A 13,249-nucleotide genomic window follows, 5' to 3' on the forward strand; every position below is an offset into this window, starting at 1 on the left:
TTTTTGCCAAAAAAATATGCTGCAACGCCTTTTTGAGGGATTTATGTCCTCCTCCACTTGCACAAACATATAAAAAGTTACAAACAAAAATAATTTCCGAAAAATCTTGTATGTTCAGCAATTAAGATTGATTTTCTGTAATTGAATGAAATCTAAAAGTTTAAGGAACTCAATATACCAACTGTTTGCGAGTAGAGTTACAACTCAGTATCAACAAAAAACTAGCTGACAGACATTTTTTTCCATTATGGCAACGTATTTCATAATACTGAAACTTTTATTGTTTTCCTTCTTTCATTTGCAAAAAAATAGGAAAACTATACAAAAAAATCCTGGCAAGTAAACTCTTGCACATTCTCCAAAACATAAATTCGTATACTGTTTTATTAGAATTTAATATATTTCATTTTATCTATATAAAACTATAAAGTAAGTCTGCATAACTTAAACACAAAAACTTATAATCCTCTTATAGCTAGAGATACATGTACAATAACTATACAATATATATATTTTTATTCAATTGTCAGTCTCTTGAACTCGAAAATAAAAAAAATTGTAATAAAATCCAAAAAAGAAATACAACGAAATATTTAATAAATGTCTGGTAAGAGTAAGAAGGTTAATACACTTACTTCCAGGCTTAAATGCCTATATGTATGCTATGGAAATATCACTTGTAACTATTTTTTTAGTTATTTTTTTCGCAAAAAAATGTTAAACAGAATTATTTATGAATAAGTCTATACAGCTGGGGAAAAAATGTGAATCTGTTTCGGTTCAATGAAAATGACAAAATGTATAAACTATTATACGTTTGTGTTTTGTTGTTTATATGTATTTAACAGTATCAAGGAAGTAAAACGAATTTTAGTTTTTTTTTTGCTTGTAAGTATTATTTTTCGAGTAATTTTAGTTATGGCTTATTCACGTGGAAATTTGTCACTTTTGTCTTTATTTTTGGTTAATATCACAATTTCACAATGATTTAAAAGGTTTTTTTTTCTGTGTGTGAAATATCTTGTGAGTTATTAGAGATATAATGACGTAGTTTCACATTTTCAAAGACATGTTGATTTACAATTGCACAATTACAATCTTAATACTCATTGGATGGACTGAAACCAATAGTTCGACATAGAAAGAAATAGGTATTTTAAAAATATATCCTCTAGTTTAATTACATGATTTACATGACAAACGGGTAGATAGACTGATGGCTGATCAAAAATTAAGTCAAGTAATCGCTTTGAAAAAATTGCAGAAATGTTTGTCTTTGAAACAATAGAAGGCCTCTTAACAGATTTTGTTGAGTTATCTTTAAAATTCCGATCTGCAGTTTAATTACAAGGTTTATTTGGACAAGACAAAAGGTGTTCATTCGTCTGCCTGCCTGCCTGCCGGGCTGTCTGTCTATCTGTCTGTCTGTCGGGTTATCTTTAAAATTCCGATCTGCAGTTTAATTACAAGGTTTATTTGGACAAGACAAACGGTGTTCATTCGTCTTCCTGCCTGCCGGGCTGTCTATCTATCTGTCTGCATGTCTGTCTGTCTGTCTGTCTGTCTGTCTGTCTGTCTGTCTGTCTGTCTGTCTATCTATCTGTCTGTCTGTTTATCTGTCTGTCTGTCTCTCTAGTCTGTCGTGTGATGATCAAATATATCCTCAGCCTTTTCTTAGAAGAATTTGACATGGGGTCTAACCAGAGAACCTAGTCTGACCGGTCAATTGGTTGAGGTTCCTTCGGGATCCACGTAGTGGCTGTAGTTTATAGCCAAATTCAAGGGGAGAGAATGCTGGTTTAAGGACTGATATATCCAAATACCACATATATTTCTGGATTCTCTCTCTGGTGCTGTTGCCATCTCAACAGATGTCACTGAGTGAAGTGACAGAGCAACTTATGCTGTATTCCTAAACCCATTGAGTATCTCTTACTATTCGCGTAGTTTGTCTGTCTGTTTGTCTGTCTGTCTGTCTCCCCCCGGGGCATGTTTCCATCTTGGTGTATTGTAATTCCGGGGTATAGAGGTGCTACCATTACCTCTAGTCTGCCGTGACTATAAACTGGTGATGATCAAATGTATCCTCGGCCTTTTCTTGGAATGATTTGACATGGGGTCTAACGAGAGTACCATATAATCTGGCACTACGGGTGGCTGGTTGCCAACAGGGCCTAGTCCTGACCGGTCAATTGGTTGAGGTTCCTTCGGGATCAACGTAGTGGCTGTGGTTTATACCCAAATTCACGGGGAGAGAAGAAGTTCTGGGTGCTGTTGCCATCTCAACTGGATTTATATTGTTTCATGCTACGCGACATATGGGCACATTATCTGCCATACAGAGGGATCCTGATTTATTGGCTGGGTATTTCGGACTACCAACTACGTCTTTAGGTGTCTTCTCAGTAGTATGGGCTTTAAGAGGTTAAGGAATGCACTGGCATTTTAAATAATGCAATCTTGCATGATATCATAAGGGTGGTCACCTTAAGGTATACCGGAAGATTGATTTCACTTGATGCTCCTGGGGTTTGTCGCCCCTTCTATTGACTTTAGACCAGTGATTGCCTTTTCCTTGTCCGGGTTTGAATTGGGATTGGTCCCATGCTGCCTGACTACTATGGCAAGAGATTAGATAGCTTGAGTTCTTCAGCAAAGTGTTTGTACATGGACCGGCTCAGCCATGTACAAAAATTGCCACCTGAGTTCTTCATTGAAAGAGTCAGGGGTGCGTGAAGAAGTTTAGATAGAAGTTTTTATAAATCATGTTTTAAAACCTTTTTCTTTAAAACATTCTATAACATAACGATTATTTATAGCAATTATGTTTCCAAATTATATTTTAAAAACATTGTGATCTAAGCAATCAAATTTAGTTCATAAAAAACCCTTGTAATTTATTTATTGAATTGACCCTCGTTTATTTTATAATAAACGTTTATATACATAATTTACATTAAACATATTTCTCTTTATTTATTATAAAAAACTGTATTATTTATAGTCATTAGTCATAAAAAAGAAACTAAACATAACTAATAATCATACGTCACATACCAAAAAAACACATTAATAATAATCATACGTCACGTTGGTTTACAATGAATTTATAATAATCATACGCTCCATTGGTAAATTGGAAATATAATGCTTAAATTTATTTAGTTTAACATGCATAATTAAGGTTAATTTGATTACTAAAAATAATGTTATTTAGTTTACTACAAAAATTGAAAAAGTAAACTAATGAAAAAACAAACATAAAGCTTTGTAAAGAATTATTTACAAAATTAAATAAATATTTCTTGTTCCCAGAATGAAAAAATCTTAAGGAATTTTATTTTTATTTCTATAAAAAAGGTTTAAAACTGCATTTAAATGAAATTCTTAAGAATTTATATAATTTTATTAATAAAAAAACAATTTTACGCATATTTCTTAGCATTTACTGCCTCGTCATGTTGGAAATTAAAAAATACTACTGGCAAAATATCAAAAAATTTTTTTAATGCAACTTTTTTCGTTTGGCAAAATATAGTTCAACATTTTGTTGACTTGTTGTTTTGTTTCTTTAATGCCATCATTCCTTCCTTCTTTTGGCATACATGTGGTAGAGACAAATATTTATGTTTCCTGTGTGCCCTTAATGGGTTATTTATGCATTTCAATGAACTGATATCTTGTTGTTAGTATTTTAATATTTTTGTTTGGGTGTTTTCCTTTTGTTTTGTTAAAACTACGTTTACAGTATGTGGTGATAAGTTGCTGTTTTTGAGAAAAAAAAGAAGCCAAAATTTTGATAAGAAAATTTTGTATGAGAAAACAAAATTTATTTGTGTTTTTAATTTGCATATATTTTATTTTTGGTTAAAAAGACAATGGGAATAAATAATATATTTTCTAAAAGGTATTCGTTAAAGACTGCCATGAGTTATTATTAATATTGCTGATTACATTCGACTATGAACGACGACAGTTCTAGTTCAGTTCTAGTTCAGTTCTAGTTCAGTTCTAGTTCAGTTCTAGTTCAGTTCTAGTTCAGTTCTACTTCAGTTCTAGTTCAGTTCTAGTTCAGTTCTAGTTCAGTTCTAGTTCAGTTCTAGTTCAGTTCTAGTTCAGTTCTAGTTCAGTTCTAGTTCAGTTCTAGTTCAGTTCTAGTTCAGTTCTAGTTCAGTTCTAGTTCAGTTCTAGTTCAGTTCTAGTTCAGTTCTAGTTCAGTTCTAGTTCAGTTCTAGTTCAGTTCTAGTTCAGTTCTAGTTCAGTTCTAGTTCAGTTCTAGTTCAGTTCTAGTTCAGTTCTAGTTCAGTTCTAGTTCAGTTCTAGTTCAGTTCTAGTTCAGTTCTAGTTCAGTTCTAGTTCAGTTCTAGTTCAGTTCTAGTTCAGTTCTAGTTCAGTTCTAGTTCAGTTCTAGTTCAGTTCTAGTTCAGTTCTAGTTCAGTTCTAATAAGTTCTAGTTTATTTCTCATATTGCTGCAGTTTAATTTTAGCTTTTAAAGCTATCTTCCACCAATTTATTAAAATTTCATTACTGTCCAAAGCTGCCACTTTTACTCCCTGCCACAATTTATGTGCTTTTGCCACAGGAAGTTTATAATTTCATTATAATGTGGAATGCCTCTTTTTCTTCCTCTCGCTGTCATTGTGATTCATATGTATGTATTGTAAGCCGTTAAAAATAAGTGCAATAAACTTTAAACATACAAGTTAACATACTTTTATTTAAATATTTTTCTGCTTGTTTTTTTGGGGCTCAAACGAATAAGCGGAAAATATTAAGCAGTAAGTGGAAAATGCAGAATATTTAATTTAAACAAACAGTGACTAACATAAATATTCGTTGGGATATAAATTTATATAAGAAACATTTTGTGAGTGATATTTTGTAAAATATGAAAAACCTTGAAAGTTTATTTGAGCTTTTGTTAAAAAATGTTTATTTTTTTAAAGATGTCTATATAAACTTGCTATTTTTTATGTTAGGCACGGTTGTTGTTCTTTTTATATAAATACAAGAGGGGAAATTAAATTCACATCTTAACTACAAGTACATAATATGAGAAGAAATTAAATTGACAGTACTGGTTTTTAAAATATAAAAATATATTTATTTATTTTTATTTACAAAAATCATATAATTTAAAGCCTTGCAATATGTAAGAATATTTTTATTATAAAATAAGATTGAAGGCTAAAATCAAATCACTGTGATTTTTTTTTCAAATGTCCTTAAGATTTAGTATTTTGTTTTTATTATTGTAGCGCTATTAAAACATTTGACATTGAAATTAAGTTTTTTGTTTTAGATTGAAGAATATTTATAGCACAACAATTAAATAAATCTTAAAATAAAATTTTTGGCTTAAAACCAAAATCCAAATCTGATGTCACTCAATGCTACAAACGCAATATATCATTTTTTTAGACTGTTTTCACTGCGGTGTTAAAACATACATAAATTTTAAAATGAATAGACAAGAAAAAAACTGAAAGTATCATCAACAAAAAACAATTATTGGACCTTAGTGGCTAATAAAATGTAATAGTAGCCAAAAGTTCATATGAGTATTTTTTTTTATTATTATTTATCAAAAACATTCGCATGTGGGTGCTGTTCTTTTTATTGGTCATACCATTTTCATGACCCAAACGCTGGGGTATTTTAAATTTTAAATATAGTTTAATTGCTTTGCAGTGTTTGGTAACTATATTAAATTTCAAATAAAATTTAAATTAGTGGCAAAAACTTTTAATAAAAAAATGTTGAACGTTAGTGTGTAAAAAAGGATAAAAAATAGAATTATTGTGAAAAAATTCCATACTAATGGGAAAGTTTTAAATAACCTCAAGTTTTCTATTTGTACTAAATTGAACTAGTTTGATGAGAAATAAATAGTTGGAAGCAATTTTTTTTTGAATTTTAAATTACTAAATACGGTCAACAAAAAGCAGGTTATTTGGAACTGCGGATTTTAAAATGCTACCAATGGAATATAAAACAAACAATTGCTGCCTTCATAGCTTTATATTATTGATTAACACCAATATATCGGAATCTATTTTAATGGTGCTATTATTTTATAAAATAACCTTGACCTATTTAATACATACTCTCCCTCCTGAACCTATTTTTCAAGCTTCAAAGACTTGCTATTATATAATGCTTCAGCTCTCGTTCGGATAACTATTGGTTTATTGAATGATGTAAGAAATTCAACTGGTTGTGGTTTGTTACCCAGGAAGAAGGCATAAATAAGTAAATCGGAACTTCGTTTTTATATTCTATATCACTATAAGGGTATTAACACCCAAATATATTGGTCAGCATCAGAATCACTTTCTAATTCGATTAAGTTAAGTGCGTCCATCCATCCTTCCATCCATCCTTCCATCCGTCCATCCGTCCGTCCATCTGTCCATCCGTCTGATTGTCCATGTAAATCTTGTGCTCAAGCAATAGATCAAAATTTTACCGATTGTCGTAATGATCGGGTCTTATTTGATCCCAGCCCATATACAAAGTCCCCTTCAGAATATGACTTGAATGTCAAAGCTAATTCCGTACGTACATCCGTCTGTGTGTCCATGTAAATCATGTGCTCACACAACAGATCGAAATTTTACCGATTTTCGTAACGATCGGGAGTTATTTGATCCGATTTGATACCGATTTTCGTAATGATCCCAGCCCTTATACAAAGTCCCCTTCAGAAAATGACTTGAATGTCAAAGCTAAGTCCGTCCATCCATCTATCCGTCTGTGTGTGTGTCCATGTAAACCTTGTGCTCAAGCAATAGATCGAAGTTTTACCGATTTTCGTAATGATCGGGCCTTATTTGGTCCTAGGCCCCATACAAAGTCCTCTTCAGAAAATGACTTTCCGTCCGTCCGTCCATCCGTCTGTGTGTCCATGTAAATCTCGTGTTGAGGCACCAAATCGAAATTTTATAGATTTTCATAATAATCGGGCCTTATTTGATCCTAGCCTCCATACAAAGTCCACTTCAGAAAATTACTTTAATGTCAAAGCTAAGTCGTCCGTCTATCCGTCTGTGTGTCCATGCAAGTCTTGTGCTCACGCAACAGATCGAAATTTTACCGATTTTCGGAATGATTATTTGATGCTAGCTCCCATACAAAGTCCCCTTCAGACAATGACTTGAAGGTCAATAATTCAATTATAAATTAAATGTTTTTATCAAATAGAAATAGAGAGTTAAGTTCATTTAAACCTTTTGGTCAAAGTACAGGCTAACTGTTCAACATTTTCCACATAAGATTCTTAAAGACTAGGAGCAAAGTCTATTGAATTGGCCTATGAAGTCTTTGACTGTGTAAAGTTTTATCCCCATCGTTTCTCTATAATTTTACAACTAACATTTATATGTATTTATTTTAATACCCTTTATACTTTATCTCTAATAAAAACAAATACTGATTAAAAATCATTGCTGTCTGCATTATTAAAATAATAACTTTTGTAATTTTTTTCTATATTATAGTTTTATTTTAAATCAAAAAGCGTTTGTTATTTTAATATTCTTTTGATTGGAGAAGGTTGGAAAATCACTTTGTTTTTTTTTTCTTATCTTTAGGAAAAAAAATATATATGTATTTATATAAAATGAATATGTATTAATAACAAATATCAATAAATTTATTGTTATATATATTATTATCAAACACACTATTTTTAATATTTTCCATTGTTGTTTTTACGTTATGTCTATATTGCAAAAGAAAACAAAGAGTGTCAGTGTGTGGGAATAGTTTTGTTAAATATATTGTTTGATTGCCTACCAATACATAGACATTTTGTTTAATATGTATTTGAGTTTTAATATATTCCAGCAGTTCCGTTTAGCGGTCCTGAATTCGTGATTTTAATTAATCAATTAAGATTTTAACATGTCTGTCTTCTAGGACCAGACACAAGTTAATATCTATCTTCTTTTCCACTCCAAATAGAGAATCGAAATTTCTGATGATTTAAATATTTACCTTTTTAGATACGAAGGTTCTGCTTAAAATTTATAATCTGACTGCTAATAAAACTGCTGGGACATGTATAGTATGTTTTTGTTATTTATCTATATGTAACTAGTTTTGTAGTATTAGTGGGTATTAGAATAGTCATGAAGGACAATATTAATTACAATATGAGTGAAAAATACTAATACATATAGTGAAAAAAAAAACTGTAAGAAATTAGAGGTGGGGATGCCTGACCATGAGTGCCGTACATTATGTACTTTATAAATGACTTGCAATCATGGGTCTTACAAGTAAAATATATTGAACAGTTTTTTAAAACAACCTAAGAAAAATATTTGAGACAATAACTAGAATAAAAATTTATGTCAGAGTGCCTGCTACAAGCAATGCGAATCCTTATTTATGTAAAATTTCCTAAAAGTCATTTTCTTAAAGGGACCTTATACGGAGTCAGGGTTAATTATGGACTGATCCTCATTGGTTTATACAAATCATATTTATATCGAATTTCATCGGTTTACTCCCATTTTTAAGCCAGTAATGAGCGTTAAAGTAATTTTCTTATATAGTGTGTAGGGCCAATTATAGACCGATCCTCGTAAAATTTTGTAAAACGATTTTGGTTCATACAAGTCATGTTTATGTCCAATTTCATCGTTGTACTCGTTATTTAAGCCAGTAATGAGCGGTAAAGTGATTTTCTGATGGGAACCTTGTATGGGGGGTAGGGACAATTATGGACCGATCACCACAAAATTTTGGTAGAGAGGTCATAGAAAACTAGTTTATGACGAACTTCATAGATCTACTAGTATTTTAAAGCCAGTACTGAGCTTTAAAGTGATTTTCTGAAGGAGACCTTATATGGGGGTACGGTCAATCATAGACCGATCCTCGCAAAAATTTTGTAGAACGATTTTGTCGAACTCGTCATTTTACTTGCAGTTTTAAGCCAGTACTAAGATTTAATGTGATTTTCTGAAGGAGACCCTATATGGGGGAAGGGACAATCATAGACCGATCCTTGCAAAATTTTGTAGAACGATTGTGGTTCATACAAATCATGTTTATGTTGAGCGTTAAAGTAATTTTCTGATGGGGACTTTATGTGGCGGGTAGGGTCTATCATAGACCGATCCTTGCAAATCACTTTTATGTCGAATTTCGTCATTCTACTCGCAGTTTTAAGCCAGTAGTGAGCTTTAAAATAATTTTCTGATGGGGGCCTTATATGCGGGGTAGGGTCAATTATGGACCGATCCCTACAAAATTTTGTACAGAGATTTGTAGTCGTATAAAACTTGTTTATGGCGAATTCATACAGTTATATTTAAGCTGGTAATGAGCGTTATAGTAATTTCTACTGGGGACCTTATATGGGGGATAAGGTCAATCATGGACTTATCCTCTTAAAATTTAGTACAGAGATTTTGGTACCTATAAAACCTGTTTATAGTGAATTAGGAGTTATTTTTTTAGCCACAAATGATCATAGTATTTTTTTAAGGGACCCTTATATGGGGGTAGCGCCAATTATGGTCCTATTTCCGCTATTTGTCGCATTTGATTCATAATCAACGAATTTGTGAATGCTTAAAGCTTTTTACACAATTTTCCGGGGGGTACATTTGTATGCGGACTGTGTGAAATCGTTGATCGATTTTATAGTGATCATAAGTTTTTCATATAAACAATTGCTTATTTTTTACTAAGTTTAATGGTGTAGGGTATATTTGTTAATCATCGTGTGCATATTATGGGAAAAAATTTTCAGTGCAATCATGAGTATTAAATTTTTTCGTTTTCTAGTACGTTTAGTACAAAATATAAATAATTGTACAAGATTTTTAGTGCTTATAATCTTATTTACTTGTTTTATAGCACTAAAAGTATTTTTTGAATTCTTTTGTTTTAAATAATCTCTTTTTTTCTTGTTAATAGGAAATTATTAAATTACTTGTAAACATGCAATAATGATGATGTATATTTCCAAGAATGTCACTATTTCGTATGCAACATCGATATATGAAATTCTTGTGGATTTTACATCAGCGTAGTAAAGGTTATATTGGGTTTAATAAGATGAGATATTTTGTAAATTTGGATTTTTTTAAATTTAATTTTAAACAATTAAACGCTTAAAATTGTTCAAAATTTTCTTGCCAAGTTTAATCCTTATCCCTGAAAAACAAATTTCATCCTTTTTCATTCGACAGCCCTGAACAAATGATAATTGTTTTAGTTTTAAAGCAATTTTTTAATGACTATGACCTATTTGAATATTATTAAATGACAGGCAAAAAAAATAAAAAAAACAACTTGATGAAAGAATATTTACTTTAGCTATTTTACTTACTTTGTATTGGTCTTTCTATACAAATTGCCTACTTTCATTATGGTTACAATTTTCACAAAAGTCTATTATATTGAGAAAGAAAAAATAAACAAAAAAATCAATAGTACTCATACGTCACATATGACTGGGATATACATTAATATTAATCATACGTCTAGAGGACTTAAATGTAACAAACTGGTCAATACTACATGCATACATACGTACGTACATATGTACATACAAAACAACATAAATAACTAAAGACTTTTATACTTGACATTTTGTTTTTGTGTTATTTTCTTTTTTTCATTCTAGCCAACATGATGAAACATGTTTTTGTTTTTGCTACTTGAAATCAAGAAAAGGGTAAAACTGATATATGTATATGTTGGTCATGTCTAAAGATAGGAAAAAAAGTTAAAACACGATCTTTTGGGTTGCTTTCTACAAAAAAAAATTAAAGGAATGAAAGATACACATTGTATTGCCAAACATTTAACAAGTAAAAAAATACAAAAATCCAGACAGTTGCCTTTTCTTTTGCTTTTAAAGTTTTGTATTGTATATATTTTACGCTTCTTGATGCTGTTCGATAAACAACTTTCGGCATGTTTCTATTTCAATGGTTAAGAAAGTTTTTTTTTTTTTGGCAAGCAATTTTATAAAAAAAGAGTGATGCTTTTTTTGTCCTGTTAGTTAATGACTTAAGTATAAGATGATGTCTTTTGACATTTTCTTCTTTTATTTAGTAGTCTTGAGTTTACTTCAAGATTATGGGAAAATCTAATCAATATGTCCATTGTTCTACAATACTCAAATACTGGATACAAGTGTTAAAATGTTGACATTTGAAAGGATTTTTTATGACAGTAGCTAATTGGATTTATGTAGAGATTTGCTGAGAGTGTGAGCTACTATTATGAACTTTATGATATATATAAATAATATTTATGAATTTATGATTTTCTTCATTTTTGAGGACATTTTGGTCAGAGGCTGAGCACCTATTCTATGAAAAAGTTGTTCTAAGCACATTTTCTATAGAAAAGTTCATCAGAGTCTGACGAAATTTTGTATAGAAAAGTTGGTCATAGTCTGAGCAAGTAATATTGAGGATTATAGAAGCAAAAGCAGCTATCTCCGTTTTATAATGAATAAAGTAGATATTTTTAAGGAAATTTTGATTAGAGGCTGAGCAGGTTTTCGATGGAAAAGTTGTTCTGAGAACATTTCTATAGAAAAGTTGATCAGATTCTGACGAAATTTTGTATAGAAAATTTGGCCAAAATCTGAGCATGTTTGTTATAGAAAAGTTGGTCATAGTCTGAGCAACTTTTCAATAGAAAAGTTTGTCAGAGTCTGAGCATCTTTTCTATAGAAGAGTTGGTCAGAGTTTGAGCATATTTGCTATAGAAAAGTCGGTCAGAGTCTGAGCACATTTTCCTATAGAAAAGTCGGTCAGAGTCTGATCATATTTGTTATAGAAATGTTGGTCAGAGTCTGAGCATATTTGTTATAGAAAAGTTGTTCACAGTCTGAGCAAATTTTCTATAGAAAAATTGTTCACAGTCTGAGCATATTTTCCATAAAAAAGTTGTTCAAAGTCTTTGTTATAGAAAAGTTGGTCAGAGTCAGAGCATATTTTTTATAGAAATGTCGGTCAGAGTCTGAGCATATTTTCTATAGAAGAGTTGGATTTATGTAGAGATTTGATCAGTGTGTGAGCTGGTATTATGAACTTGATTTCTATAGGAAACTTGTTCAGAGTGTGAGTCAGTTTCCTTCAGAAAATTTGCTTAAACTAAGTGCATGTTTCCTATAGAAAACAAACACTTAGTTTGTAGTGATGTATACAGGTAATGAGCTATTTTTTTATTAAGCTCTTTTCAGTATTAAATTTTCTCATTTAATGAGATAATTTTTATAGAAATTTTTCTATAGAAAATTTGCACAGATAATGAACAAGTTTTCTATAGAAAAATTTCTCTACAATAAGCTTGTTTTCTATGGAAAATTTGCTCAGTTAATAAGCCACTTTTCTGTAGAAAATTTACTCAGTTAATGAGCCAGGTTTCTATAGAAAATTTACTCAGTTAATGAGCTTGTTTTCTATGGAAAGTTTTCACAGTTAATGAGCCTTTTCTCTACAGAAAATTTGCTTTGTTAATGAGAATGTTTTCTATGGAAAATTTGTCCAGTTAATAAGCTTTTTCTCTATAGACATTTTGCTCAATTAATATGCCTATTCTCTATAGAAAATTAGTTTAGTTAATGTAAAAAATTTGCTCAGTTAATGAGCTAGTTTTCAATAGAAAATTTTCTTTGAAAAATATTGTTATATGCGAGCAGGGAATAGACCTATTGTATAACTCATATTAATACATTAACTTTAAAAAGTGTTAATACCATTTATCTTCAAAACATTTTGTTAATTACCTCTTAATCTCTTTCATTTATTAAACATTATTTTCTTTAAGAAATTATTTATTTATGAAACTTATCTTTTATGAAATTTTATAATTTTTATTAATTGATGTTTGTTGTTTACAAATTTCTAATGCACTTTTCTTTTTTTTTTTGCTACTTTCCAACTTGTTGTTTTATCATACAAATAGTTGTATTAACGCAATAATTTAGCTAAAATGTGCTAAACTAACTAATGATTATATACGTTTTATTAAATAAACCACCATAAAAAACTATAAACTGTATTAAAACACGCAAGTCTGTATGTGTTTTATTACTTGGTTTTAATTTTATTAAATTCTTTTCGGTTGAAGTTTGATTTGTATTAGTGTTGAAGTATACGTTTTGCGTAAGATTGATATTTTGGTCTTAAAGTCGACCAAGCAAGACGCCCTATTGGTGTAGCATGCCAATTGGCATGAAATATGGAATTAAGTTGACTCACTATGACA

General features: G+C 30.5%; 1 protein-coding gene across 19 annotated transcripts in view; it reads left to right on the forward strand.

The window, feature by feature from the left end:
- LOC119602340 overlaps window positions 1-13,249 on the forward strand; it is a 110,182-nt gene that overhangs the window by 49,204 nt on the left and 47,729 nt on the right. The gene's annotated exons all lie outside the window — the stretch shown is intronic.

Source organism: Lucilia sericata, unplaced genomic scaffold (genome assembly GCF_015586225.1).
Source record: "Lucilia sericata isolate MDLA Ls3-8-SP2 unplaced genomic scaffold, ASM1558622v1 Contig000223F_arrow, whole genome shotgun sequence".
NCBI classification, from domain to species: Eukaryota; Metazoa; Arthropoda; class Insecta; order Diptera; family Calliphoridae; genus Lucilia; species Lucilia sericata.